Raw genomic sequence first — 26,887 nt, forward strand, 5'->3', positions numbered from 1 at the left:
GGAAATGATATAAAGGACTGATATAAGGGACTGATATTATTATAGACTGATATAAGGGAAACACATTCTGGGAAAGGTAGTTTTTCTACTAAAGATGGCAACATTGCCCTGAAACACGTTTGTCAGCTCGAAAATACATTCATGGTAAACTTTAAAATACAGCTTTTAAAAGAATAAGGAGGAAAATCATCTAAGAGTTTTAAGTGTCAGTTCCAATGAAACATTGAAAGGATATGGAACTAGGCACTTCGCGGTTTGGGGGTTGGTAAAATGACTTATTTACCCTAATAGCTGTGCAAAGTTTTTACGGTAGTTGGATGACAAAAGCTACCTTTAAGAGCAAATAAGCCACTTTAAAATCCTTAAAGCAAGAGAGAGCAGTTTATACACTGAACATTGTCTTAGATATGAAGAAACTTATGTGAAATTAAAAATTATTTACCTCTTGAACAAACAGCCTGCAATGAGTGATTCCTTTGCAAATCTAATTAAGGGGATAAGAAACAAGCATTCAAAAAGAAATGACTGCTTTATAGATGGGAAACAAACTTCAGAAAAATTTGTCTTAAAAAGCTTCACCTGAAAGTTCCTTATAAGAAATCAATGCTAAATATTACAGCCGCTAATAACATCAGGAGTTAAAGCTAATGAAGTGAAAATACTAAATACAGTTCGGAGCTGTGCCACTTGTGGCTTTACTTGCTCCTTTAGAAAAATACTTTATATCACCTAATAGCTGTGCAGTATTTGGCGACGAGCTTACAGCAGCTAAATACGGTAATTTCACCCTCAGGGTGAAGTGAAGTTTTTCAGTGATAGAAACGTTTGTCTGAATTGAAGCACTTAGGGGAACTACTATGAATTTGGGTGAAGGGACAGCCTCTAGTTAAAAACTGTCTACCGCTGACAGTGCATCTCTGCCGGTTTTGGAATGGCTGAGAGAACTGGCAACTTTGGAGTGTGGCATCATCCTGGGAAGGTTATAGTCCCCTAGCAACAACTATCACAATTCTATAACAACACTCACTAAATCCCAGGGCTTTATAACAAAGCTGACTATACACTCTAAACGTTAGCAATGATGTACGTACTTCCTGTCTAGTTAAGAATCTTTCTAATAGAGATAGTGATAATAATTAAGAGTAAGAAATAGAAAAAGATGAAAATAAGATATGTAAGTTTATAAAAATTCTCTTGTTAGATCTGTGTTAAAAAATCTTTAGGTGTTTGCTGAGTTAAATATATGCTAATGGTAGCCCTATATAAGCTTGTAAAATAGATCTATAGATCCTTTAAGAATATAAGCTTGCAAGAAGTATCTAAGGTAGTCTTAAGACATGTAGTGATAAGCTTGTAAGAAGTAAAGATGTTAGCTGTAAATGTAAGTTTAAATAAGAATAAGATGGAATGAATATAAGAAATATATAAGTAATAAGAAATATATTTGCTAAAGTAGTTCTATAGTTTCCTTAAGGAGTATAAATAAGTAGATGTTAATACGTTATATGTGAGTTTGTAAAATGTAGATGTTGAATGTGAGTCTAAATGCTTTGCAAGGCAAAAGGTTATATGTGAGTTTGTAAAGTGTAAATGTTAAGTGTGAGTCTATTCTTAATGTATATGGTGAAAGAACCTGAGACATACAGAAGTTAGTGTCCTAGCAGACTGCAAAGCAGGCCGTCTGAGCGGTTTTTCAAAAGCTCCAGAAGCCGCTAAGAAGCTTAAAATGGCGGACGCCAGAACTAGCACAAGGCATCCGCAGCTGAGATTCATGGAAAATCAACGCAACACAGAAAAACCTGAGCTAACATCAAAAACGGTGCGGTTTAGAATACTACTGTACCTAAAAAGGTCTGTCTGTGAGAACAAAAGTTGCAGAGACGCTTGTTTGAAGTAAAATTGTTAACGACAAAAGTTTTGGTTGAAAACCATCTCTTCATATTTGGAAGTGAAAGCCTGATACTAGAATTTATTTCTTGTTTGAACTTTTTGAACTTAAAATGAGATAAAACTACAAAGATTTTGGTTATGGATTTCTTATTTGGAAGGCTCATACCAGAATTTATCATTTGAATTTTGGGACTTAAGAAATGAAATGAGCAGTAGAGATTTCATTGCAATGGGACAATTTTGAGCTTACTTATAGTAATGACCTAGGAACTGTTTTCTGGAATTGGGTTAAAAATGGAACTGTTTAAATGAAGAAATTTATTATTTCTACCTAGAGTCAAGATGTGTATGCATATATGCTTTATTAATTGGTGATTCATGTATTCTGTGTTAAAAATGCAATTGTTTTGTGGAACTGTTTATGTAAAAATGGAATTACATACAGAACTGGTTTTGTGTTACAAATGGAACTGTTTAAATTGAAAAGTTTGGGTTTTCTAACTAGGCTTGAGATTTTGCTTAAATAATTATAAAGAAAAGGGAGAGTTAATATTCCTTAGTCTAATTTCAAAAGTTGTTTGAGTGGATTAATGTCATGTTATTGTTAGTAAGAAATGCAAATGGGGTATATTAAGAGACTACTTTTAAAGTATAAAGAGTTTTATTAAACTGCTTTTGGATGTTTTGCTAAGTTTTCAAAGTGTTAATGGTTAGATTGAGAAGACTGCTTTTCAATATGGGTTTGTAGGAATTGTATGAGTTTCTTCTAACTAGGTTTGAGGTTTTCTTTAAAAAATTATAAAGAAAAGGAGGAGCTATGAGATTGAATTATGTTTGCAGAACCCTATTGATATTAATGCACCCTGGTTTTGTGGAGTTAAGGAAATATTTAAGTTTGATGTGAATACATCGAAGTTTTTCCTATGTTCTGTTAACAAGAAAATTCAAATGATTGAGTTAAAGTTGTAAGACGGAGAAAATTGTTAACTATATATAGCACCATATATGCTAATTCAAATGGTTCTGTTAAGAGTTTGCTTTGAGTTGTAAGACAGAGAATTGTGGCTATGTATAGCAATGTTTATGTTAACCTGTTAATGGTAATGATGAAGCTAAGGGATTCTTTAAGTTTGTAGTTGCCTTAAGAGTTTTTGGCTTAGAAAGGGCTTGAGGCAGCTAAGATTGCTGTAGTCACCTTGGACCTAATTCAAAAGAGAAATGCCATCTATATCATCCTCTACTCCCATACTGGGAGGTGTAACAGCTATGGAGATTGCTGTAAGCCATTATAGTTATTTTTTTTATATATTAAGAAAGGGGGACCTGTGGGAGCCCATTCTCGGGTTCCTCGTGGCTTTACTCAGCAGGTCCTCATAGAGGATGATTAGACCACGGGCCTGAGTGCAGGTGTCTGAGATGGTCTGCACTTGCCTGTGCTGGGGGAGGAGGTCTTTTGCTCCACCCCTTGGCGTCTCTATAAAAACCCTGGGGCAGAGACAGTCGGGGCCCGTTGGAATAGGTTCCAGGCCCTCTCGAGGCTATCCTTTATTTTCTATCTGTTTATCTCCGCGATATTCTCCGCAATAAATCCTTCTATCTAATATTTCCTGCTGCTCGCACTCAAGAAAACTCTGGGGAACTGTGGGGGTGGTTGGGTAAACGCCCCACAAAAAGCTATGTCCAAAAAAAAGAAGAAGAAAAAAAAAAAAGCGCCAAGCTATGGCGGCATGTGCTTGTATTCCCAGTGCTGGGGGAGTGGAGACAGGCAGAGGCTGTCTAGCTTACTTGGCAAGGTTTAGGCCAATGAGAGACGCTGTCTAAATATATATACACAAATTAAAAGGTGAATGATGGCTGAGGACTGACAGATGAGGTTGTCCTCTGGCCTCTATACACATGCACACATAGATCTCATTTTGTAGCTCTGGTTGGCCTGGGACTTGTTATGTTGACCAGGGTGGCCTTGAACTCACTGAGATCTGCCTGCCCCTACCTCCTGCCTCTACCTCCCAAGTGATGCACCACCATATTCAGTACACTTTACCTCAAGAACTGTCTCTATCTCTTTCTTTCTGTCTTTTTTTTTTTTTCCTCTCCCTGAAACAGGGTTTCTCTGTGTAACCCTGACTGTCCTGGAACTCACTCTGTAGACTATGTTGGCCTCGAACTCACAGAGATCCACTTGCCTCTGCCTCCCAAGTGCTGGGATTAAAGTCATGCGCCACCCACCACCATCCAGCTCTATTTCTAACCATGTGTTTCTGGTACACTTCTTTATCCTGGGACACAAGAACCCAGAGATCCCAGTGGGTGCCCTGGGGCTCAGATCTGTACCTATAACAAGGAAAAGAGACAGGTAAGCTCCACCTTTGGTGTGCTGTGGTACAAGCACACACACACACACACACACTCATCATTGAGACACACAGACTCTGGTTGTGGAAAGTCAAAGCTGCAGGGAAATGTGCAAGGAAACACTAAACCCTGAGAGAAGAACTGAGCAGTGAGGACAGTGGCTTTGTCTCACAGACCCTGTCTCTGGACCCTGAGGTCACAGGACCTCGATCTGCACAGGAAGTCTGCAGGGATTTGTTCCAGGAATCGTCCTGAAGCTTCCTGTCTGCAAGGTAGGTGCGGAGCGGGGTGTTTCCTGTTATTCCAGGATTTCTGCTGTTGCTGTAGTTCTTGAAATTTCCCCTTTGCTCTTCTCCAGACAGCCCCACTGAGGCCAGCCACTGTGGGCCAAGTCACCATGGGCTCCCTCCTTGGGCCCGTGTGTCTCAGGACCCAGCCTCAGCCTTCCCCCTGCTCCCTTCACTTCTCAGGCCCAATTAGGTGAGCTTTATCCCCACTCTCCCAGGAAACCTCCAGCAGCCTGCTTCACACTACCAGGAGGGTGGCTTGCACCAAAGCCTGTGAAATCTCCACTTGGGAAGCCTCGCTTCTGCACTTGGGAAAGGGGCCATGTGACAGACGTCATGGTGTGCCTTAGCCAGGACGCGGTAGACACTGGATGGAGGCATCTTTCCTTTCTTGCTCCAGTCAGGCGCAGGAAGACAGTGGTTAGATATAGTCTTGGAGCAGGCAGGGCTGGGGTGCAAGACGCTGATGAGCAGGGCTCATAGAGAGGCCTTTGGGAGAGTCCATTTCTGTTACTGAAGCTGATAGGGTCAGAGCCTGGGTCTTGCGGCCCTAACAAACACTGGTCCTCAATAGGTCTATTAAAGAGACGAGAAATAATGAAAAGCAGAGAAAGATTTGTTCAGTGTGCCCTGGTGATACCCTCCCACCCTCCCCACACCCCAGGCCTGCATGGGGTTTAGGTTTAAATAGAGGGCCAGGAATGTGGATAGCTAAGCAGTACTGGCCAAGGTGTGATCCTGCCCGTCACTGGCCTATCATTGTCTAGGTCCCATTCTCTCCTACAAGATGGTCTGACTAGTTGTCAGAACTGTGTGAAATCTCTTCCTCAGAGATGAGATCCCCGGTGATTGGTACCAGGGGCCAGTCTTTTCTTTCTACCGCCAGAAGATTCCTGCAGAAATTCCAATTCCTTGGGGTTCGAGGCACGAGTGTCTCTTTAGAATATCTCCATTCCTGCCTGGACAGTCACTTTACCTGCATTAGAAAGGCAGGAGTGACAGGCACAGACAGCAGAAGGTTGGGGTGGGGGGTGAGTCACGAGACAGGGGAAGGAGAGGCAGCAGGGTCCAGGGTCCAGGCATCATGTAGCCAGCCTTAAGGAGGGCCTCCATCTGGGGTGGGGTTGAAGGACTGCGTGTTATCAAGGACTGAGGGAGTCACCGAGAAAGGAGTGGCGCCCTGTGCTTGTTGGCAGGCAGGGAGGGTAGAAGAGCTGGCTGGGAGGTGTCATCCCTGACTCAGGATGAGTCAGTCTTTGCCCTGGACTCTGTCCCTGCAGCCCTTCCTGGGAGAGAAGGTGGAAAGTATGGGCTTGTTCTCCGGGTTGCCTTGAGTTTGGGCAGAGAAGATGGAGGAGGCAGGACTTTCTTTTCCTTGTGTGTCTCCAAGTCTGGGCTTCCCCAGTTGGAATCCAGTTCCCTTGCGTGGTGCTGGTGACGGAACCCCCAGCCTGAGGAGAGCAGCACAGACACCCATCTGCTGAGCTCACCCCCAGCCCCAGCCCGGGTCCCACCCTCACCCACACGTCTCCCACTCTCACCTTGGGGGCAGTAAGTCTGGTGTGCTGAGCCTTTGAATTCAGCAAAGATGGAGGAGGGCCTTCAGGTGGTGCACTCTCCTGGGGCCTGGAGGGTGGGTGTGACTCCCTGTTTACTGCCCAACCAATGCCAAGGAGAGACAGAACTGCCTCCCAGACGCCCGTCAGGTGCCAGATTCTGTCTCCAGGTGCCTCCACCGCACAAGCACGGGGCTTACAGTAGGCTCCACCATGCCATGCACAGGGGAACCCAGCCTGGCCAGGGGCCTCAATGCCCAAAGCATCTTTAACATGGGCGACCACTGGGCCCTCCTCAGAGTATCTGCCCCGGTTCTCGCTTACTCCTCTCCTGTGTCCCCAGGAGTCATGTGCTGACTCGGGGGAGGGAGGCTTGTGGCCTAAGTGACCACACAGGCTGCAGTTCTCTTTGTGTCAAAGCTTGGCAGCAGATGGGGGATTTCTGGAAGGAGGGTGGGGGAGCCAGGAAGGAAAGCACCGAGGACCTGGTGTTTCCCCGGAATCTGGAAAACAAAGAAAGGATGGGGGGGGGGGGGTCTGCCCACGAGGTTGTTTTTACCCTTAGAATGAGCCAGCCTGGGTCCGAAAGGGGAGGGCCAATGTCCTTCAACTTCAAGGGTTTCCCTCTAGTCCAGAATCTAGTGTGTGTGTGTGTGTGTGTGTGTGTGTGTGTGTATGTGTATGTGTGTGTGTGAGTTCAGAAGCAGGGCGGGCCTAGGCTGGAGGGAGGAGGCTCTCTGCACTAAATAGAAGTCAGGTGGTGGGCTCTCCTGGTACAGAAGGTGGACCTGGACTGCAGCATACAGATAAAGCTCAGAGAGGTGAAGAGATTTGCCTGAGGTCACACAGCATGTGTTGACAGAGCTATTTTTTTTTTTTAAAGATTTATTTATTTATTACATATACAGTGTTCTGTCTGCACGAATCCCTGCAGGCCAGAAGAGAGCGTCAGATCTCATTACAGATGGTTGTGAGCCACCATGTGGTTGCTGGGAATTGAACTCAGGACCTTTGGAAGAACAAGCAGTGTTCTTAACCTCTGAGCCATCTCTCCAGCCCCCAGAGCTATTTTTTTAAATTTACTTATTCATTCACGTGTGTGTCAGTGTGTGTGTGTATGTATGTATGTATGTATGTACATGAATGTGCATATATGTGTGTGCACATGAGGGTGCAAGTCAGAGGACAACTTCGGCTGTCATTCCTCAGGGACCATCCATATATATATATACACACACACATACACACATATGTATATATATATATATATATATATATATATATATATATATATATATGTATAATGTGTGTGTATACCTCAACATATATATGTGCCCTGTGTGTGCGCAGAAGCCTGAATATGTCAGAAGAGGGCATTGGGTCCCCCAGAACTGGAGTTACAGGCAGCTGTGAGCCACCATGTGGGAGCTGGGAACTGAACCCAGGTCCTCTGCAAGAACAGCATGTGCTCTTAACCTCTGAGGCATCTCTCTGGCCCCAGTCCACCTTGTTCCTGAGACATTGACGCCGAGAACTCACAAGTAGTCTGGGGTGACTGGCTAGTGAGCCCCAGGAATCCTCCTGTCTTTGCGTCCCCAGCACAGGAGCCCCAGATGTGTGCCACTGCACCATGCCTTAAACAAAGGACATGTGGGTTCTGAGGGCTGAACTGCCGACCCTGCTTGTAAGGCAGGATTTCACCAACATCGCCACCCCTGCCATCAGCCCTGGGAGCTGCCACTGCAGCAGCCTAGTCTCTGCGACTCCAAAGGCACAGTAAACAACCCCTCAATGGGAGGAACATACCCAGTCTTTTCTAGATCATTCCAAGCCCTCCTTCATCAGAATGGATTCTCCCTGTTCCCTCAGTCACACCTCCCCCTACATGAGCTGCTGAGTCGTGGGGAAGGTCGGACTCTAGAAACTGCCCTTGAGAGGGATGCGTGCACTTACCTCCTCTGCCTTTGGGCAGGGCAGAGAACTGAGCTCCCAGGGAAGAGGGGAGCCTTGGTCAGAACCGGAACTGGAGCAGCAGCCGCGCCAGTACCCATAGCTGGGAAGAAAGTAGGGGCCCAAAGGTCCCTGTACCCATCACTACTGCAGCCCTGTTAGACAAGGCACAGGGACAAACTCCCTGGCTACCACTTCCAGCAGGGAAGGCCCCAGGGCCGGGGGTTGCCAGAGGGAAGGGCCCTCACCACTGGCTCAGCTCCCTTCCTCCTCCCTGGAAGGACCCATTCCTGATCCTGCCCTAGAGGGAGCACCCCACCCACTGAAGTAGAGCTCTAGCTCTAGAAATGACAGATGGGCCATTTGTGCTCAGGAGTCCTGGGGTGGCCCCAGCGAACCACAGACATGGAGGAAGTTCAGCGTTCCCTACTGCCCTGTTGGTGCTCACCAAACAGCCCAGCAGATGCTTCTGAAGGAGGGCGGGAGTGTGTAGAATCTTCTCTTGACACCATCAGCAGATTAGAGGACCCTCACAGATCTGCCTGGGCATCGTGCATTCTTGCTGTGGAGACTCCTGGCATGAGGCATCTCAGTGCCTTTTCCATAGTAGGGCACATGTCTTGTGTGAGAGCCCCCGCTCCCAAGTCCTGCTTCTTCTCCATGTCTGTCCCTCTCTGGTGGCCCTGGTTTGTCTAGACCTTCAACATGACTCTGCTGATGGGTCCCAGTGGGATCCATTCATTCTAGGGGCAGAGCATGAGTCAGCCTTTCAAACAGCCCAGTGCATCCTGTTTGTAAGGGAAAGGAACAGCAGTCACACACTCTAGGAAAGGTGGGTCAGAGCCGGGGAGGCTACATGTGGGGGTGGGGGGTGGGGGTGGGCAGGGGACAGGACACAGGGAAATTCTGGCCCATCTGATCCTGGCCCGTCTGTGACCCAGCTCCTGACTCTATCTCCTGAAGTACTCAGTTCACTTGTGGATAGACAGCTTTACCGTTTGAGCTAGCTATCATTTGATTGAGGGGAGTCTGCCTGGGGAAGAATTTCACGCACACGAAGCTCCGAGGTAACCTTTGCTGTCCCTCACTGTGGAAGTCCACCTCTGTGTCTGTCCTGCCAACTCCATGTGTACCTACAGCTCAGAGGGGCTGCTCCTGCTGGCTAGCTGGGAAACCGAGACACGGTGCCCGAGTTTTGGTGACTCTAATCAAGTGACTGCTAGTCACAGGGAGGCATTCTCCTTTAGCTACACGTCCTGACTCCCGCAGGCTTTGGTGTGATTCCCCCAGGTTATGAACTCTGCATGCTGTTTTAAGATGCCTGGTGTAGGGTCTGGAGAGATGACTCAGCGGTTAAGAGCACTTGTTGCTTTTGCAGATGACCCAGGTTCAGTTCCCAGCACCCACATGGTGGCTCACAACCACCTGTCACTCCAGTTCCAGGGGATCCACACCCTCTTCTGCCCTATGCAGGTCCCAGGCACCCACATGGTGTGCATACATGCGATGCAGGTAAAACACCATCCACGTAAATCTATTTTTAAAAAGCTTCCTAGTCTTTTTCCCTTAGGGCACCAGCTGGTTTTGTATCTTTCTTTTTAAAGCAATCTTTTAAATTTCCATCCATCCATCCATCCATCTATCATCTATCTACCTATTTATTAGTGTGTGTGTATGTGTGTGTTTGTGTGTGTGAGAGAGAGACAGAGAGACAGAGACACAGAGAGAGACAGAGACAGAGAGAGACAGAGCAAGTCAGAGGACAGCTTGAGGGAGCCAGTTTTCCCTTTCCATTATGTGGACCCCAGGGTTCCGCCTCAGGTTGAGGCTATCCTGCCTTTACTCTCCTGGTCAGCTGCCTTGCCCCAAGACCCCGTTTCTCCCTGTGCTGTCAGTGGGAGGACTGAGTCTGTTAGTTGCTGGTACGGAACCATTTAAACAAAGCACAAAGCCTCAGAAACAATAAACATGTATCCTAATTTAGAATTATCAAGAAGAGTAATTACACAGTGAGGGCTACTGTTATCACTGTTTCCCTCCTTAAAGATTAGAGACAAGCATTGAATTATTGCCGTACAGTGAAAGGCGCCTTGGCGGGGGTTGGGGGTGGGGGTGGGGGGTGGGGGGGGTGTATCACACAACCGTGGCGGTGGGAAGTGGCTAGGAAAATCAATCCTAGTCGAAATCCTATTAGAAAATTCCAAGCTTCTGTGAGTAAGAGGGTGATGGCAGGGCAGCTTGTCTGTAGTTCTTGCCGCAGGCTACGGCTTGGGTTATGGCTCCAGCCCTCGAATGTGACCTAGGTCAAGGTAACAGCTGTAACTCCTTTACTAATAAGATGTGATAGGCCAAGCTAGAGGCGCGCCACCTGTAGTTTGCAGCTCCTGGGCAAGGGTCTCCAAAACTGCTTGTCCCCTTCCACACCAGGGCGCAAGGCACACTTGGCCACCTCGTCCTCCTCATTGGATTCTGTCTATCAGCTCTCTCCTTCTTGGTTTTTTTTTTCACTACTCTGGCCTTGCTTTGGCTTCCCCGGGAGTGCACCCGCCCACGCCCGGCGTCCCCAGACCAGTTCCCAAGCTCCGCCACTGCAGCAGCGGTCACGTGCGCTAGTCCCGCGGAGGAGCCAAAAGGAAGGAGGGGTGGGCGGGGCCGCCTCCCGGGGCCACGCCCCTGCACTCAAGGCGCTTCCTCACTGGCGGAAGTTTGGAGGTACCGCTTCGGATTGGTCGGTGGGCGTGGCCTCGGAGAGCGGAAGGGAGGGCCGGCTCTGGAGAGGCCAGGGTTGCCGGGCGGACCGCGGGAACGCGCTCCGGGGGGTGGGGACGCGAGCTCACGACTGCTCAATGACAAATCGAGTCGGAACAGCTGGGGTCCGGCCCCAGGACGGGGCGGGGCGCGCGTGAGAACGGCGAGTCTGTTTGTGCGCACGGCCAGAGCCGCGGTGGGACGGGTCCCCCAGGTAAGGATGCTGCGCCCCGCAGGGAACCGTAGGCGCGGGGTGCGCCCTGGGATAGGGAAGTGGTGCGCTCCCCGCGCGATCGCGGGCCTCCTAGTTCCACGTTGGGAGGGAGGGACATGTCCCCTGAAGAAGGACAACGCCCCGGGCCGCGCCCCGCTTGGCTTGGGAGGTGTCCCTTGGGAAAGCCGGAGGGCCTCCCAGCCGGATCTGGGGGTGCTGAGGACATGGGGGAGGCGCCCCAGTTTCTCTTCCTTTGCCGCCTGTCCTTCCCTTTTCCCACAAATGACCACTTCCTGCCTTTTCGGGCCTCCCGCCTGAGTTGGTCCGCTTCCTCAGTCCCTTTCAGAGCGGTAAAATGTTGCCCAAACTTCTTTCTTAAAGGTAGGAACTTGTACTTGGGTGACCTGGGGGCTGGGTTCCTGAAGTTTGGAAGGAGCTTGGTTGGTTGTGAATTACTTTTTGATCCTATCTTCCAAATACCTTTCGGAGCGTGACTAGCATCGAAGGTAGCTTCTGGAAGCACGGCGGCTTGAAGGATTTTCCCGGCACGGGCGTGCTGGCTCCGGGTGCATGGCTCCGACCTGGAGTCCCGGAGAGCGCCACACCCACAGCGGCGTCCTTCCTCACTGTGTTCATTTCCAAGTGAATACTAGAACCTTGGGACTTGGATGATATCAGGGTGTTCTTCTGGGAGAGGGTCTGGAGTATCCAGTGGACAGGTTATTCTCTGATTTGCCTTCAATCGCGGTTGACAGAGAACTCCTTGCTCTGCCTTGATTCCCTGATCACTTTTCTTAAGTTTAGAGGATACTGAATGAACAAGGCTTCTCAAAGAGGAAGGGAGGACATGCGTTTTAGATGTGCAAGTGAAGGTTGCCTTAAACAGAGCAAGATTCTTGGATGTCAAGCCTGAGAACACAGCAAGCGGTGCTTCTTTTGTTTTTCCGAGACAGGGTTTCTCCGTGTAGCTTTGCGCCTTTCCTGGAACTCACTTGGTAGCCCAGGTTGGCCTCGAACTCACAGAGTTCCGCCTGGCTCTGCCTCCCGAGTGCTGGGATTAAGGCGTGCGCCACCACTGCCCGGCAGCAAGCGGTGCTTCTTAAGCCTGGTTTGTGAAGTGGTGAGAAGCAGGGGGACCGTGAAAGGAGGCGTTGAATATTGGAAGAACAGGAGACTTGAGCCAAGGATGGACGCTGGACCTTGTGTGTGTGAGACACGGTCTTTTGTAACCCAGGCTGACCTGGGACTTCTGATGTTCCTGCCTCTAGCCTTGAGTGCTGTGGTAACTGAGTGCTCTACCATGCAGTACTGGGGATGGAACCCAGGGCTTCCTATATATGCTCAAGAATTCTACCATCTGAGCCAAATCCCCAGCCTGATTCTGGAACTTTCTTAGTGCTATGGTCCAGAGGAGGCCCTTTCTCTTCTCAGAACTCCAGCATCAATGCAGCCGTGAAAACGTTGGTCACCCACCCCCACTGTCAGCGCCAAGTCCAGTAGGAAGTGTTTCAGATACTCTCTGTGGGGGTGGGGGCGGTGCTAGGATTTGATGAAATGCCCACCAAGAGTCTCGTGCGGAGGCTCAGTGGTTAACGCATTTGCCTTGAGAGTGTAAGGACTGGAGTTTGGATCAGCAGCCTGTGAAGCTGTCGGAGTTGGTGGGGTATAGTCTCTCTGGGCCTTCACAGGGGATGTGGAGATGCTGTTCTCTTCTTGACTTTGCTTCTTGTCTACCGAGAGGTAGATAACTTCTGTTATCATGCATTCCCTCCGTGACACACTGCTTTGCTACAGCCCCCAAAGCAGCAAGCCAGGGAGCCATGGGCTGGAGCTGGGATGTATCTGTGCATATGTGTGTATGTGTGTGTGTGTGTGTGTGTGTGTGTATAAGATTTATTTTTATTTGTACATTGTGTGTGTATATATGTGTCTATATATGTATATGTATGTATTTGTTAGATTTATTTTTATTTGTGGTGTGTGTGCACGTGCGTGCGTGCATATGCACACGATTGCCTATGTGTGCAGATACCCTTGGAAGTCAGAAGAGGACATGGATGGGATCCCCGGGGCTGGGGTTACAAACAATTGTGAGCTGCCCCACATGGATGCTGGGAACCAAACTTGGGTCCTCTGGGAGAGCAGCCAGTGCCTCTAACTGCGGAGCCGTCTCTCCAGCCCCCACCATGTTATTTATTATTATTGGGTCTGTGCACGTGTGTGGAGGTCAGAGGACGCCTCGTGGATTTTGTTCTTTCCTTCTATCTTACTTGGGTTTTCGGGATCAAACTCAGGTAGTCAGGCCTGCATGCCGAGCACCTTACCCACTCAGCCACCTTGTCGGCCCTGGAGGCTTTCTTCTTTTTAAGTGGAGTCCTAAGTCTGTTCCAATAACAGAAAACTGATGTAAGGGGGAAGAAACTGAGGTGCAGTCCCCTGTAGGTATGCTGTGGATTCTGTCCACTTCAGAGCCTTTACTTTGTGTGTGTGTGTGTGTGTGTGTGTGTGTGTGTGTGTGTGTAGTTGGACCAGGGCCTTGTGCACGACCGGGCACACACTCCACCAGTGTGGCACCTCGGCCCCTCCCCTTCCTTTCCACTTACTTCCCACTGGAAACAGTGGCTGCTCTTATCTGAGGTCCCAGCAAGGTTTTACTGTGCCTGAGGACGTGTTTTTCCAGGCTTCTTTGTGAGAAAAGTGTGGGTGTGAGTTACTGGAAAGCTTTTGGAAAATAGGACCTAGACACATAAAGATAGGAAAATGAGCCCATTGTGGTGGAGCACTCCGGTAGAATTTGCTGAAGGAGGCGGAGGCAGGAGGATCACAAGTTCGAGGCCAGCCACATTTAAGCCAGGAGGTGGTGGCACACACCTGTAATCCCAGCACTCAGGAGGCAGAGGCAGGAGGATCTCTGCGAGTTCCAGGCCAGCCTGGTCTACAGAGCGAGATCCAGGATAGGCACCAAAACTACACAGAGAAACCCTGTCTCGAAAAACCAAAAACCAAAAAACAAACAACAACAACAAAAATATAGGAAGATGAGAGTTGTAACTGTAAATGGAATCTGGAGAGTTCTTGGTAGGAGGTGTTGTGTGTTCTGTGTGTTTTGTCTGTGTGTTTGATTGGGTACTAGGGATGGAGCCTCAGAGTTTTAATTCTTAGGCTAGGAAGATGCCCAGTGGTTAAAGCACTTGCTTTGTAAGCAGTAAGCTCTGGAGTTTCAATCCCTGGAGCCCAAATAAATGCCCAGTGGGCACAGCAGCCTGCTGAACTTCAGCATGGGAAGGTGGAGTCGGGCTCCCTGGAGACAGTGGGCCAGAGCCTGAGATTCACCAGATCAGTGAGCTCTGAGTCAGATTGAGGGTGATTCCTGACGTGAGCTTCGGCCTCAACATGTGTGGTGTGCAGAGCAGCCTCAACATGCAAGTGCACATGTGTGCAGAGTGACCTCAACATGTGTGCGCATGTGTGCAGAGCAGCTTCAACATGCATGTATACATGTGTGCAGAGCAGCCTCAACATGCAGTGCACATGTGTGCAGCGTGACCTCAGCATGCATGTGTACATGTGTGCAGAGTGACCTCAACATGCATATGCACTTGTGTGCAGAGCGGCCTCAACATGCATGTGCACTTGTGTGCAGAGTGACCTCAACATGCATGTGCACTTGTGTGCAGAGCGACCTCAACATGCATGTGCACTTGTGTGCAGAGTGGCCTCAACATGCATGTGCACTTGTGTGCAGAGTGGCCTCAACATGCATGTGCACTTGTGTGCAGAGCACCTCCAGCACAAGCAGATAGTACACATCTACGTAAACTCACACAAAAAATGGAAGAAAAAAATCTTCATTCTTCCTTGAAGTTCTTCAAGGTTCCTGCCTTGGCTTAAGGCTCCATAAAAAGTTCGATGTAGCACGAATTGTTAGAAAGTCTTTTTAGTAAAATCAAACCTGGAGCCAGTTATTGGGGTGAACGCTACAAGATCAGAGAAGCAGAACAAGCCACAGCCACCTCACCTCGCCAGTTCCTCAGCTGATCCTGTTTCCTCAGACTGGAAGCCTCTGGGTCCTCATCCAAATGGATCTCAGCTGAACTGCTTCTCAAAAGCCTAAAAGCTTAACCAGCATCTAGTTCCTTATTCTCATGCTTTAAATACCTTTATGCTTTCTGCCCTCACTTTCTGGGATTAAAGGCATGTGTCACCGTGCCTGGCTGTTTCCAGTGTGGCCTTGAACTCACAGAGATCCAGATGGATCTCTGCCTCTGGAATGCTATGATTAAAGGCGTGAGTGCCACCATTTTCTGGCCTCTATATCTAGTGGCTGTTCTGTTCTCTGACCCCAGATAAATTTATTAGGGTGCACGATATATTGAGGAACACAATATCACCACAGTTTGAAGCCTGGGAGTTTGTGCTGTATGGTTCCATCATGGTGAACCTCTCTGGATTCTGTGACTAACCCTCCCCCATTCATCTCATCCTTGGAGACTTTGCAGCTGGAGGCACTGTAATGACAACCAGAACTATTGGGGCGGAACTCTGTGAACTGTTTCCAGGAAGGCAGAATACTAGAACCTTACTTCCTGTGTTGCTGAGGATTGAACCCAGGACTTTGTGTATGTTAGGCAACTGTTCTACCCCTGAGCCATTCCCCCTAGCACAGGAGGAGTGTGTGTGTGTGTGTGTGTGTGTGTGTGTGTGTGTGTGTGTGAGAGACAGGGTCTGTCATTTGTCTGAACTTTGCCATGTAGGCCAGGCTAGCTGGTCTGACTTCCAGGAATCCAGTCCTCTCGGCTCCCCATTCTGCCAAGGCTAGGATTTCAGGAGTATACTACTCCAGGCTTTCTAACCTGAGTTCTGGGGATTGAACTCAGGTTCTTCCACTTGCAAGGCAAGTGCATTTCCTGCTGAGCCATCTCCCAAGCCCCGAATCCCACTATTTTTTATTGGTTTTATTTTTTCTTTCTTAATTTTTTTAGTCCCCTGTGCTAAGAATTGAACGCAGGACGTTGTGTACACTAGGCAACTTCTTTCTCACTAAGTTAAATCTCCATCCTGGCTCCAATTACTTCTAAACAGCACTTGCTATTAAATGAGCAAGAAATTTGTTTTCTTTTTTTAAATTTAATTTTACATTTTTATGTGTATGTGTATGCCTGTGTGAGATTATGTGTCTGATGTGTGTGCAAGAGCCAGAAGAGGTCAGAACAGGTTGTCAGATCCTGGGAAGGTATATGAGTCACCATGTGGGTGCTAGGAACTGAACCCAGGTCCTCTGGAAGAGCAACCCAGTTCTCTTAATCACTGAGCCATCTCTCCAGTCCCAACTGTGAACTTCTGATCTTCCTGCCTCTTCCTACTCAGTGCTGAGCTAACAAAGGTACACCTCTGTACATGGTCTACATGGTTCTGGGGATCGAACCCAGGACTTCACGTATGCTGAGCTCACATTCTGCAACTGAGTTGCGTCTAGACTCCCACTGGCCTTCTTGAAGACTAGCTTCCACTTTTTTTCCCCCCTTTTTAAAAGCTTTTGTTTGTTTTTGTTCTGAGACAGGGTTTCTCCTGTAGCCCTGACCGTTCTGGGAACTCCCTCTGTAGACCAGATGTGGGCTGAGTCATAGAGATCCCCCTGCCTCTGCCTCCAGAGTGCTGGGACTAAAGTTGTACTGCCACACCTAGCTTCTTTTTAAAAAGTTTTAGACTATACACTTTGAGATGATTTTTGTTATGGTGCTTCCTAAAGCATGTGGGTACTGTAAGGGATAAAGATACATCTGGAGTTCTTGCTGTTCTAGAAACTTCCATATCATACTTGGAACCTCATTTCTTTCTTCCAGTTCATTGTCAGGCCCGAGAATTAATCAGCCAAATATGCAGCAGCTTTAGAAATTAGAAATTTAAAACTTGTTGGTCCCCAAACTAAATGAAATGCGGAGATTCTTTTAAATCAACTCTAAAACAAGTTGGTGAAAAAAAAAATCATTGACAAAGTGATCTCCTTGGTGAACAGCTTAAAATGATTTTTGGTCTGTGTAGGTTTTTAATAGACATTTATTTGTTTTGGTGTGTGGAGACTGAATACACGTGTATGTGTGGAGGTCAGAGGACAACTTGGATTATTCTCACTTTCCAACCATGTGAATCCCAGAGATAGGACTCAGATCCACAGGCTTGGTGACAAGTGACCGTCATCTGCTGAACTGCCTGGCCAGTCCTTCTACCTTACGATTTGTTTTCTCTTCTGAGACAGGGTCTCACTGTGCAATCCTAGCTGGCCTGGAAGTCATTATATAGACCAGGCTGGCCTGGAACTCAACAGAAGTCCACCTGCCTCTGCCTCCCAAATGCTGGATTAAAGGCATTCAATACTGTGCCCAGTCACCTTCCCATTTTGAGATATGGTCTCTCATTGAACCTGGGGCTAGCCCATTCTGCTAGACTGGCCAGCCAGCGAGCCCTAGGGATTGTCTTGTCTCTGCCTCTTCGGTTCCAGTCCAGACACGTCACAGCACTCTGTTTACTCGGGTTCCAGGCATCTGAACACCCACTGAAGCATCTCCCCGGCCCCGTGCTCTGGTCTCCTGTCACAACGGGCTGCAGGGGTCTGTCTGCTGCTGCTGGTTTTGAGACAGGCTCTCATGTGGCTAAGACTGTCCTTGAACTCCCTGTGGAGCTGAGGACAGCCTGATCCTCTTGTCTCCCCCTCCTAAGAGCTGAGATTACAGAGGCACACCATGCAGCAGCTTTGTGTGGTTCTGGAAATGGAACCCAGGGCTTCAAGCATGGGAGCGAGTGAGCACTCTGCTAACCTGAGCCATATTCGCAGCAGGAAGGAAGCTCTGGTAAGGGAGAGGAAGGGCTGCTGGGGAAGGACCCTGTTTAGAAGGAGGGTTTAGATTTCACCAGTGGTGAACCATTGGAGTGCTAAACACATTGGTGTTTGCTGGTTTAGAAAATTCCCCCGGGCTAGTGGGTCAGTTTATTTGTTAAGGGGCTTGGCAAGCAAATACGGGACCTGAACTTAATCCCCAGAACCCATGCTAAAACCAGACAAGGCTAAACAGAGCTGGCGTGGCACCTTGAGTGTGTTATCCCAGTGCTGAGGAGGTGGAAACGGGCGTTCCAGGGTTTGTCCAGCCCGTCTAGCCTAAGCAGTAAACTCCAGGCCAATGCCAGACCCTGTCTCCGAAGTAAGGAGGAGGTACAGGGGTGTGGCTCCGTTGGTAGAGTGCCTGCCTGGAGCGAATGAATCCTGGGTTCCATCCCAGCACCACATAAAACCAGGTGTGAAGACACACACTCACAGCCCCAACTCTGAGGTGGTGCAAACAGGAGCATCAGGAGTTGACAGTTGTCCTTGATGACGTGGAGTTCAAGGACAGCCTGGACTGCATGATAGTGTCTCAGGAAAAAATATAAAGGAGGAAAATGACTGAGGAGTACACCTGATGTTGACTTCTGACCCCCATGTGTACATACACACACACACACACACACACACACACACACACACTTGCAGGGGCCTGTGTGGACAGTAGCTTGAAGAGGGGCTGGGGTGGCACCAGGGGTCTGGCCGCTGTGGCCGCTGTGGCCGCTGTGGCCGGTTGCTGCAGTCTGGATGGGGCAGAGAAAATGGAAGAGTGGGGTGGATGGGAAAGGTCCTTTGGAGACAGAGTCAGGAGAACTAGTGAGTAGAACCGGGGAGAAACAAGGGGGTCTGGAAGGACCCCCAGATCTGCTTGACTGACGTCTGATGTCCTGCTCCTAGGCTTGAGTTGCTGTTGTGGGGGTGGGGTGGTGGCGAAGGAGCACATATTCTGGTTTCCCTCCCTGGTTGTTGTGATAAACACCCTGACCACAAGCAGCTTAGGGAAGAACGGAGTTATTTGGCTTACTTCATGGAGGGACATCAGGGCAGGCGCAGCAGAAACCGTGGAGGATACATACCGCTTGGAGACTCTCAGGCTCACAATTAGCTTGCTTGTATCACCCAGGACCAACTGCCCAGGGAATGGAGCCACCCACAGTGGGCTGGGTCCTCCTACATCAGTTAACAGTGCAGCAGTCCTCTACAGACCTGCCCACAGGCCACTCTGATCTGATCAATCCCTCAAGTGAGACTCCCTTCTCAGGTGACTCTGTTGACAGCTAAGGCTGACTAGGTTACTATTTATGTATTTGTTTATTTAATTCATGAGTGTTTACGAGTGTGCACTTGCACACTCACAGAACAGTTTTCAGGAGTAGGTTCTCTCCTTCCGTCATGTGGGTCCCAGGAATCGAACTCAGCTTGTCAGCCTTGGCAGCAAGTGTCTTTACCTGCCAAGATATCTTGCCAGCCTGAGGAGCAGATTTTTGGGGTGGAAGGGTGAAGAATGGAGAAATCTATTTTGGAACTGTTGAGTTTGAAAGTCCTGGAAGATAGCCAAATGAGATGTGGCCACAGGAAGGCAGAGGGGCCTGGGCTCTGCCCTGGGGAGGCACAGGAAGCCACCTGGATGGATGTGCTTAGCTCAGGGAGGGTGTGGAGGGGTGAGAAGAGTCACACCCTGAGCCAGAACCAGGGAGAAAAACCCAAGTGAGAAAAAGCCCTAGAGAAGGGACCAGCCTGGGGAAAATGAGTCTGAAGTCTAGAAGGACAGGCACTACCAAGAGGGCACAGGGGACATCAGCAGAGCCTCTGGGGAGTGAGCGCCCCTCGTGGTGTGGGATTAAAACTGCATCTTACGGGAAGTTACATGAAGCTGCTTGTGTGATTTTTTTTTTTTTTTTTTTTTTCTCTTGAATTCCTTCCCTGGCCAGCTTGCTGGTGCAGGTACTGGGAACCGTGGTGATGGGGGTGAGAGGCAGGGGGGTCTTTGCGAAGGCCTGGTAAGGTGTCACCCAAGCCTAGGGCAGCAGCAGAGCTCAGAAAGAATGTGCTGGGTCAGCGCTTAGAGGTGTCAGGAGGGCAGGCGGAATTTGAGCGAGTGAATGGACAGACCGATGGCAGGTTTGGGCTGTGGTGTTTGGAGGTGATGTCCCCCACAGGTGTTTTTGAGCCTCTGGTCCCCAGTTTGGTGGTGCTGTCTGGGGAGGTCTGGGGGTGGGGTACAGCCTGTTGGAGAAGGCCTTTGAAAGCCTTTTGAGCTAAAGACTCTCCCATTTCCAGTTTGCTCTCTTAGCTTTGTGCTTGTAATTCAAAATGTGAGCTCTCAGTCGCTGCTCCAATCACCATGCCCACGATTGCTGCCGAGCATGCCCACTGCCATGGACTCGAACCCTCTAGAACCATAACCCCAAATATTTCTTCCATAAGTTAGTCATGGTGTTTTATCACAGCAACAGAAAAATAACTAATACAGGACTCAGAGGGGACACTGAGTCAGAATGTCTTTCCTTCTTTTTTTAGGTAAGAGATTTACTAAAAGAGTTACTTAATGCTGTAGATGGACAGACAGACAGACAGTAGCATATCGGGCCTCTGAAGTGAGATCAGGTTCACACGGCAGAGTGAGGGTCCCTTCTTACATATTTTAGAGGAAGGGGAAGACTCTATATATACTATGTGATTGGTAATCAAAGTGCATGCTTGAGCCCAGGCTGCCTCTGACTGCTGTTAACTTGGGGTCTGTGTGCAGAGTCAGCTGTGAGGGTGGGAGGTGGGAGAGCAGGAATCTAGGAAGTAAGTCAAAGTAAGGAGAGCTTTACTACCTGGTGTGGCCCTGGCTAATGTGAAGGACAAAGGTGGAGTGGAGGGCCAGAGGAGAACCTGGGTCAGGTGAGGTTCGTGGCATGGGGGTGTGGAATTGTGTGAGGGAAGGGGTGCTGGAGAAGAAGGCTGGAACTTAGTATTCCTAGGGCTGTTCGAGTCAGAGCCTGGGCTCAGCAGCCCGTGGTCAGTATGCCAATTAAACAGACCGGTTACAGTGAGAAGTAGATAAAGGAGATTTAGTCAATGTGGCCACAGTGGGAAGAGCAAAGAGGTTCAGTGACCCCCGTAAGTCCATCTTCAGGGTGCCGGCTGCATGTTCAGGCTTAAATAGAGATCAAGAGGTGTACAGAGCCAAACAGTCCTGGTCAAGGTGTGGTCCTGCCCATCACTGACCCAGCATTGTCTGGGCTCCAGTCTTCTGAGGGGTGTTGACAGGCGCTGTGTGAAGTCTCTTCCTGGAGACAAGCCCTCCACCCCCTGCCTGGCACCAAGGCCTCCCTCTACTTCACGAGGCAGCTCGATATTCCTGGGGAAATGCCAATTTCATGGGGTCATGGTCCGACTATTCTCAGAGTCAAAGAGGCACATGTCCCTCTTAGAATGTCCCTCCCTTCTCATTCCCCCCTGCACCTGCATGAACAGGGTGGTTCCTGAGGACGATGACGTCAGGAGCAGAATTAGAATTAGTGTCCTCTGTCTATGAGGAACGCCGGCAGGAAGGAGGTCTGGCCGTGACAGGCACGGCACAGGACGTTACAATGGGAGGCTAGGCCTTAGCCATATGGGAATTTTGCAATAAGGAGGCAACTAAGGAGGGTGAACAGGAAGTGGCTGGGGGGAGGGGCAGGGAGGAGGAGGAGGAAGGACACTACACACAGGGCTGGGGAGGCCAACATCATATGTCCTTTTTTTGTTGTTTTTGTTTTTGTTTTTGTTTTTCGAGACAGGGTTTCTCTGTGTAGTTTTGGTGCCCGTCCCGGATCTCGCTCTGTAGACCAGGCTGGCCTCGAACTCACAGAGATGCGCCTGGCTCTGCCTCCCGAGTGCTGGGATTAAAGGCGTGCGCCACCACCGCCGCCCGGCCCAGGTTGTGGTCCTTAAGGACAAGCCTGTAGAGGAACATTCTTAGAATAGAAGAGCGCCCTTCTAAGCCCTGCTGGTGTCCCCACTGTTTCCACCGCACAGCAGCTGCCTCTGCCGTCAAAGCAGTGACATCATCACCTGTTGCCAGGGGCCTTTCTACCGTCAGCCATGGGACACGCGCACCCCTTAAAAGTGCCCGCCAGCCAAGCTTGCTCTCCTGCCTCTCTTCTTCCTGTTCTCTCTGTCTGTCTGTCTGTCTGCCCGCCTGCCTCTCATGTCCCCACTCCAGCGCGGCCTTCCGCTGTTTCACTCTCCCCCTCCTCCAATAAACCCCTTGCGCAGCCTCTGCCGCATGTGGCACACCGGCAGGGCTCCGTTGTGCCTTTCTTTTTGACCCTTTCACCGAGAGCTTGGGAACAGTGGGCCAGTCGTTGCCAAGGTGGATGCAGGGTTGAGCTGAGAGACCCGGTCGTGGGGAAGCCTGGGACATCCTCATGCCCCTCCTGGAGGAGGCAGAGCTATGCTCAGGGTGTGCTGGCCCAGCGGGGGAGTCCCGTTCTAGCACTGCCCCCCAAGCCTTGGCAGAGGAGGCAGCTCCTTTTGCTGTATGCACGGCCTAGGCAGGAAGAGGAAAGACATTGCCGTTAGAGCAGTCAGAGCTGAGGGTGCAACCAGGACAGGCAACCAAAAATGCCCGTCCACTTGTTTGGGGTGGGAACATTCTCGGTGTTAAAAAGGAAGTGAAGGTGACCCAGCAAGGCAGTTTCTTCCTTTTTTCCCTTTCATTTATTTTTATGTTTATGGTTGTTTTACCTGTGTGCATACAGCACCCACAGAGGTTAGAAGAGGGTGTCGGATCCTCTGGGGCCAGAGTTACAGGCAATTGTGAGTCACCATGTGGGTTCTGGGAATCGAACCTGGGTCCTCTGAAAGAGCAGTCTGTGCTCTTAACCACTGAGCCCCAGGCAATTCCTATTTTTGCGAAAAGGGCGTGTCATCACCCAAACCAGGAGAGCAAGCAGCTAACATGGCCAGGATGGCCCCTGTTTTACCCCTGTGGCAAGGGGGAGCTTGGCTGTTCCTCACTGGCTGTGGTTCAGCCTCGCAGTCCACTCCCAGTTGGCTCATGGAGAAGGCAGCTGTATGTAAATGGAGGACAGGCGTCAGGAGTCAGCCGCCCTGGGCCATCTACTTCTGGGAATGCATAAGGCAGTGGGCGGGTAAACAAAAGTGTTACAAGGTGGGGGAGATGAAAAGATTTGAATTCCTCTGCATAAAAGTTGTAGGAGGTAGGGAGATTTATGAAATATTGACCCTTGGCAGCCAGTCCCCTTTGATAGAAAAACTAAAACCCGTTTCTCCAAGCTGAGTACAGAGGTGTGCGTGGGACTGGGTGGTACTCAGGAGGCTGAGACAGGAGAATCTTGTAAGCCTGAGAGTTGGAGGCCAGCTTGGGCAACATGATGAGACCTTATCTCAAAACAAATACAGGGGGCAGCTGGAGAGATGACTCCCAGGTTGAATGTTTCCTGCTCCAGCAGAGGGCCCGGGATTCCATTCCCAGCTCCCACAGGGCAGCTCACAACCTCCTGTAATTCCAGTTCCAAGGGGCCTGATGCCCCCTTCTGGCCTCTGCAGGCACTGCATGCATGTGGAGTACTATAAAAATACGTTCAGGCATTGGACATAAGCAAGCGTTGAGGGTGTGGTTCATTCAGCAAACAGCTTGCTATGCCAACAGGAGGGCCTGGATTTGATTCCCAGCACACAGGTAAGATAGCTAGGTGTGGTGGGGCTGGGGAGGGAGAGACAGCCACTTCCTTTAAGGACCAGGACCCTGACCTGCCTTCACGTGGCGTTGGCCTGGAGATGGCGCCTTTCTCAGCATTTATGGAATATTCTAGTGAAATGTGAACTTGCATGTAAAATGTCTCTCTTTAAAAAGATGTTAGTAATTAAGTGTTTGAGGGCTGGGGAGGTGCTCAGTGTTCCAGAGCGTGTGCTGCTCTGACAGAGGACCTGCGTTCAGTTCCCAGCACCCACACCGAGCGGCTCACACCCACCTGTAACTCCAGCCTCTTCTGGCCCCTGGGGGCACCTGCGCTCTCGTGTTCACCCCTTCTTCACAGATACACATAATTAACGGTAAACGTCTTTAAAAAACCAACACAAAGTGGAATGTTTGAAGACACCGAACAGGCAGCGTGCTCCCAGGCCACCGGAGTCCACAGACTGGCAGCTGTAAATCACAAGGGGTTCAAGTGATGCCGAGAGGCGGAGTCAGCACAGTGAGGGAGATGAGCAGAGGCGAGGCCAGGGCCTGGCTCAGCTGCCGGAGTAACCGCACAGCAGTGATGTCCTCAGCTGCCTTCCTGGGGGTGGTGTCTCCTTTAGATTTTAGTGTTTCCTTATGAATTCCCCTGGGTGGCCCCAGACGCATCCGCTTTATGTTTCCTTTAAAACAAAAAGGGAGTTATTTTTAGTTTTTAAGTGTGTGTGTGTGTGTGTGTGTGTGTGTGTGTGTGTGTGTGTGTGTGTATACAGGTGCCAGTGGAGTCCAGAGAATGGTTTTGGAGCTTCTGGAGCTGGAGTTACGGGCGATCCAACATGCATGCTGGGAACTGAACTCGGGCATGTTCCTGATGAGCGAGCCAACCTGCTTTTCTTCACCGCCCCCTTTCCCTCCCTCCCCCCTCCTGGCCCTCCTCCCTCCCTCTCTCTTCCCTCCTGTCTTCCTTTCTGTTTGGGGACAGGACCTCGTTAAGTTTCCAAGGCTGGCCTGGAACTCCTGATCCTTTACCACCTTCTGAGTCCTGAGTTTCTAAAATAGTGAGTTTTCCTTCAAGGTAATGAACAGAGTGCTTTTAAAATATTATCCTTTTATCTAGTTGTGTGTGTGTGTGTGTGTGTGTTTGTGGTGTGTGTCTGTGGATGTGTGTGCCTGTGCATGCACGTGTAGAGGTCAGAAGCCAAAGTCAGCTGTCTCCTGTTGCTCTCCATCTAAGTTTTTGAGTTAAGGTCTGTCATAGAAGCTGGGGCTCTCCAGTTCAGCTAGGTTGGCTCTGGGGGTCTGCCTGTCTACACCCTCCCAGTGCTGGGGTTACGGAATGTGTTGTTGGAGTGGAGTTGCTGGGGATCTGAGTTCAGGTCCTCATGCATGGCAGACGCTGTCCTGTAAGCAGAGCCTTCTCCCCAGCCCTGAGATTGACTTTGAGTTATGCAGTATCACTTGGGGTAAAGCAGTCTTACTAGTTCATATTGGAGCAGACCGTTTGAGGAGAGAGGGACTCATCCGTGAGACTCAATCCAGTTGAGATGGTCATAATTTGGTTGCAGCAGGAAGTGGTCTAATAAAATTTAAAAACTGTCATATTTAGGGTTACTATTGCTGTGATGAAACACCACAGCCAGAAGCAGCTTGGGGAGGAAAGGGTTATATGCCCTGAATCACAGTCCATTGAGGGAAACCAGGGCAGGGGCTGATGCAGAGGCCGTGGAGGGGTGCTGCTTACTGGCTTGCTCCCCATGACTTGCTCAGCCTGTTTTCTAATAGAACCCAGGACCAGCAGCCCGGGGATGGCACCTCCATGGACTGGGCCCTCCCCCATGAATCATTAATTAAGAAAATGTCCCATAGGCTTGCCTGCCGCCTGACCTCACAGAGACATTTTCTCATTTGAGGCTCCCTCCTTTCAGATGACTCTAGCTTGTGCCAAGTTGACATAAAACCAGCCAGCACAGACATGGAATTTGCTTTGGCATTCACTTACCATAGGGTTGTTTAAAATTCAGTACCGTGTGTTTTTGTGTGAATGCAGCATGCATGTGGAAGGGAGCCAGAGGACAGCCTGGGTGCCCGGCCCTCACCCTCCACATTCTCTGCTGTTTCCCCACTGTGCACTCAAGTTAGCTGCCCTTGGAGCTTAGGGATTTCCCCCTTTGCCTTCCAACTCCCCATAGCGTGGCTGGGATTAGAGGTGCTCATGCTACACACCCAGCTTGGTTGCTTTCTTTCTATATATATATATATATATATATATTTTTGTCTTTTCAGGACAGGTTTTCTTTGTGTAGCTTTGGAGCCTGTCCTGGATCTCGCTCTGTAGCCCAGGCTGGCCTTGAACTCACAGAGATCCGCCTACCTCTCTGCCTTCCGAGTGCTGGGATTAAAGTCATGCACCACCACTGCCTGGCTCACACCCAGCTTTCTACACAGCTTCTGAGGATTGGAACTCAGTCCCTGCACACTTGTGCAGACTTTTCATATTTCCTTCTGTGTGTATGTGCATGTTTATACACATTTTTGTGTGTGCGCACTTGTGTGTGCAAGAGCATATGTGGGTGGAGGCCAGAGGTCAATCTCTGGTGTCCTCAGGGCCACCCACTTTGTGTTTTGAGAGAAGGTCTCATTGAGACCAAGGGCTTGCTGAGGAGGTAGGCTGGCCGGCCAGGGAGCCCCAGAGTCCTTCTGTCTTCACTGCCACCCAGGGCTGGGATTACAGGTACGCACCACCAAGCTCCGAGTTTTCTCTTAGGTGCCGGGGACCAAACTCGGGGCCTCATGCTTGCATGGTTACAGTTTTACTGACTGAGCCATCTCTCCAGCCCCCACAGACAGACCTTTAAAAATAGGTTTAGTTTTAATTCTGCACGTTTGTTTGTCTGTGTGTATGTGTGTGCATGTGTGTCCAGGTGCCCAAGGAGGCCAGGAGAGGCTGTTAGAGGCCCTGGAACGAGTGTTATACGTGGTTGTAAGCAGCTCAAGGTGGCTTCCAGGGACTGAACTCCAGTGTGCAAGGGCAGCAAATGCTCTCAACTGCGGAGCTGTTTCTCCAACCCTGAGATTTTTTCAAACAAATGACATCACAGCTTATGTTTCCTGCAGCTTGCTTCCCACCCCTCCTCACTTAGTGGTGCATCCTGGACCCTTCCCAGGACAGTAGGTAGGGATCTTCCTTTCTCTGTAATAGCTGTATACTCTAAACACTGGCTCTTTCATAATTTATACAAGTATTTCCAGTTAGTGGATTTTTTTCCAGATTATTGCATTGTATGTAAACAACAACAAAAATCCACTTTCTTGCACACTTACATCTCAGCACGT

At 49.5% G+C, this 26,887-nt stretch overlaps 1 protein-coding gene across 2 annotated transcripts in view; it reads left to right on the forward strand.

Annotated features, from left to right (window-relative positions):
- The first annotated feature begins 10,823 nt into the window (after positions 1–10,823).
- The window catches only part of Ralb (RAS like proto-oncogene B), a 39,125-nt gene continuing 23,061 nt past the window's right edge, over positions 10,824–26,887 (forward strand). The window contains exon 1 of one of the 2 annotated variants that reach the window (XM_059280426.1): positions 10,824–11,000. The gene's annotated coding sequence lies outside the window, so the exon portion shown is untranslated. Of the gene's footprint in view, positions 11,001–11,299; positions 11,382–26,887 lie in introns of those variants that run through there. The other variant, XM_059280427.1, reaches the window with a different exon arrangement.

This window comes from Peromyscus eremicus, chromosome 15 (genome assembly GCF_949786415.1).
Source record: "Peromyscus eremicus chromosome 15, PerEre_H2_v1, whole genome shotgun sequence".
In the NCBI taxonomy this organism is placed as follows: Eukaryota; Metazoa; Chordata; class Mammalia; order Rodentia; family Cricetidae; genus Peromyscus; species Peromyscus eremicus.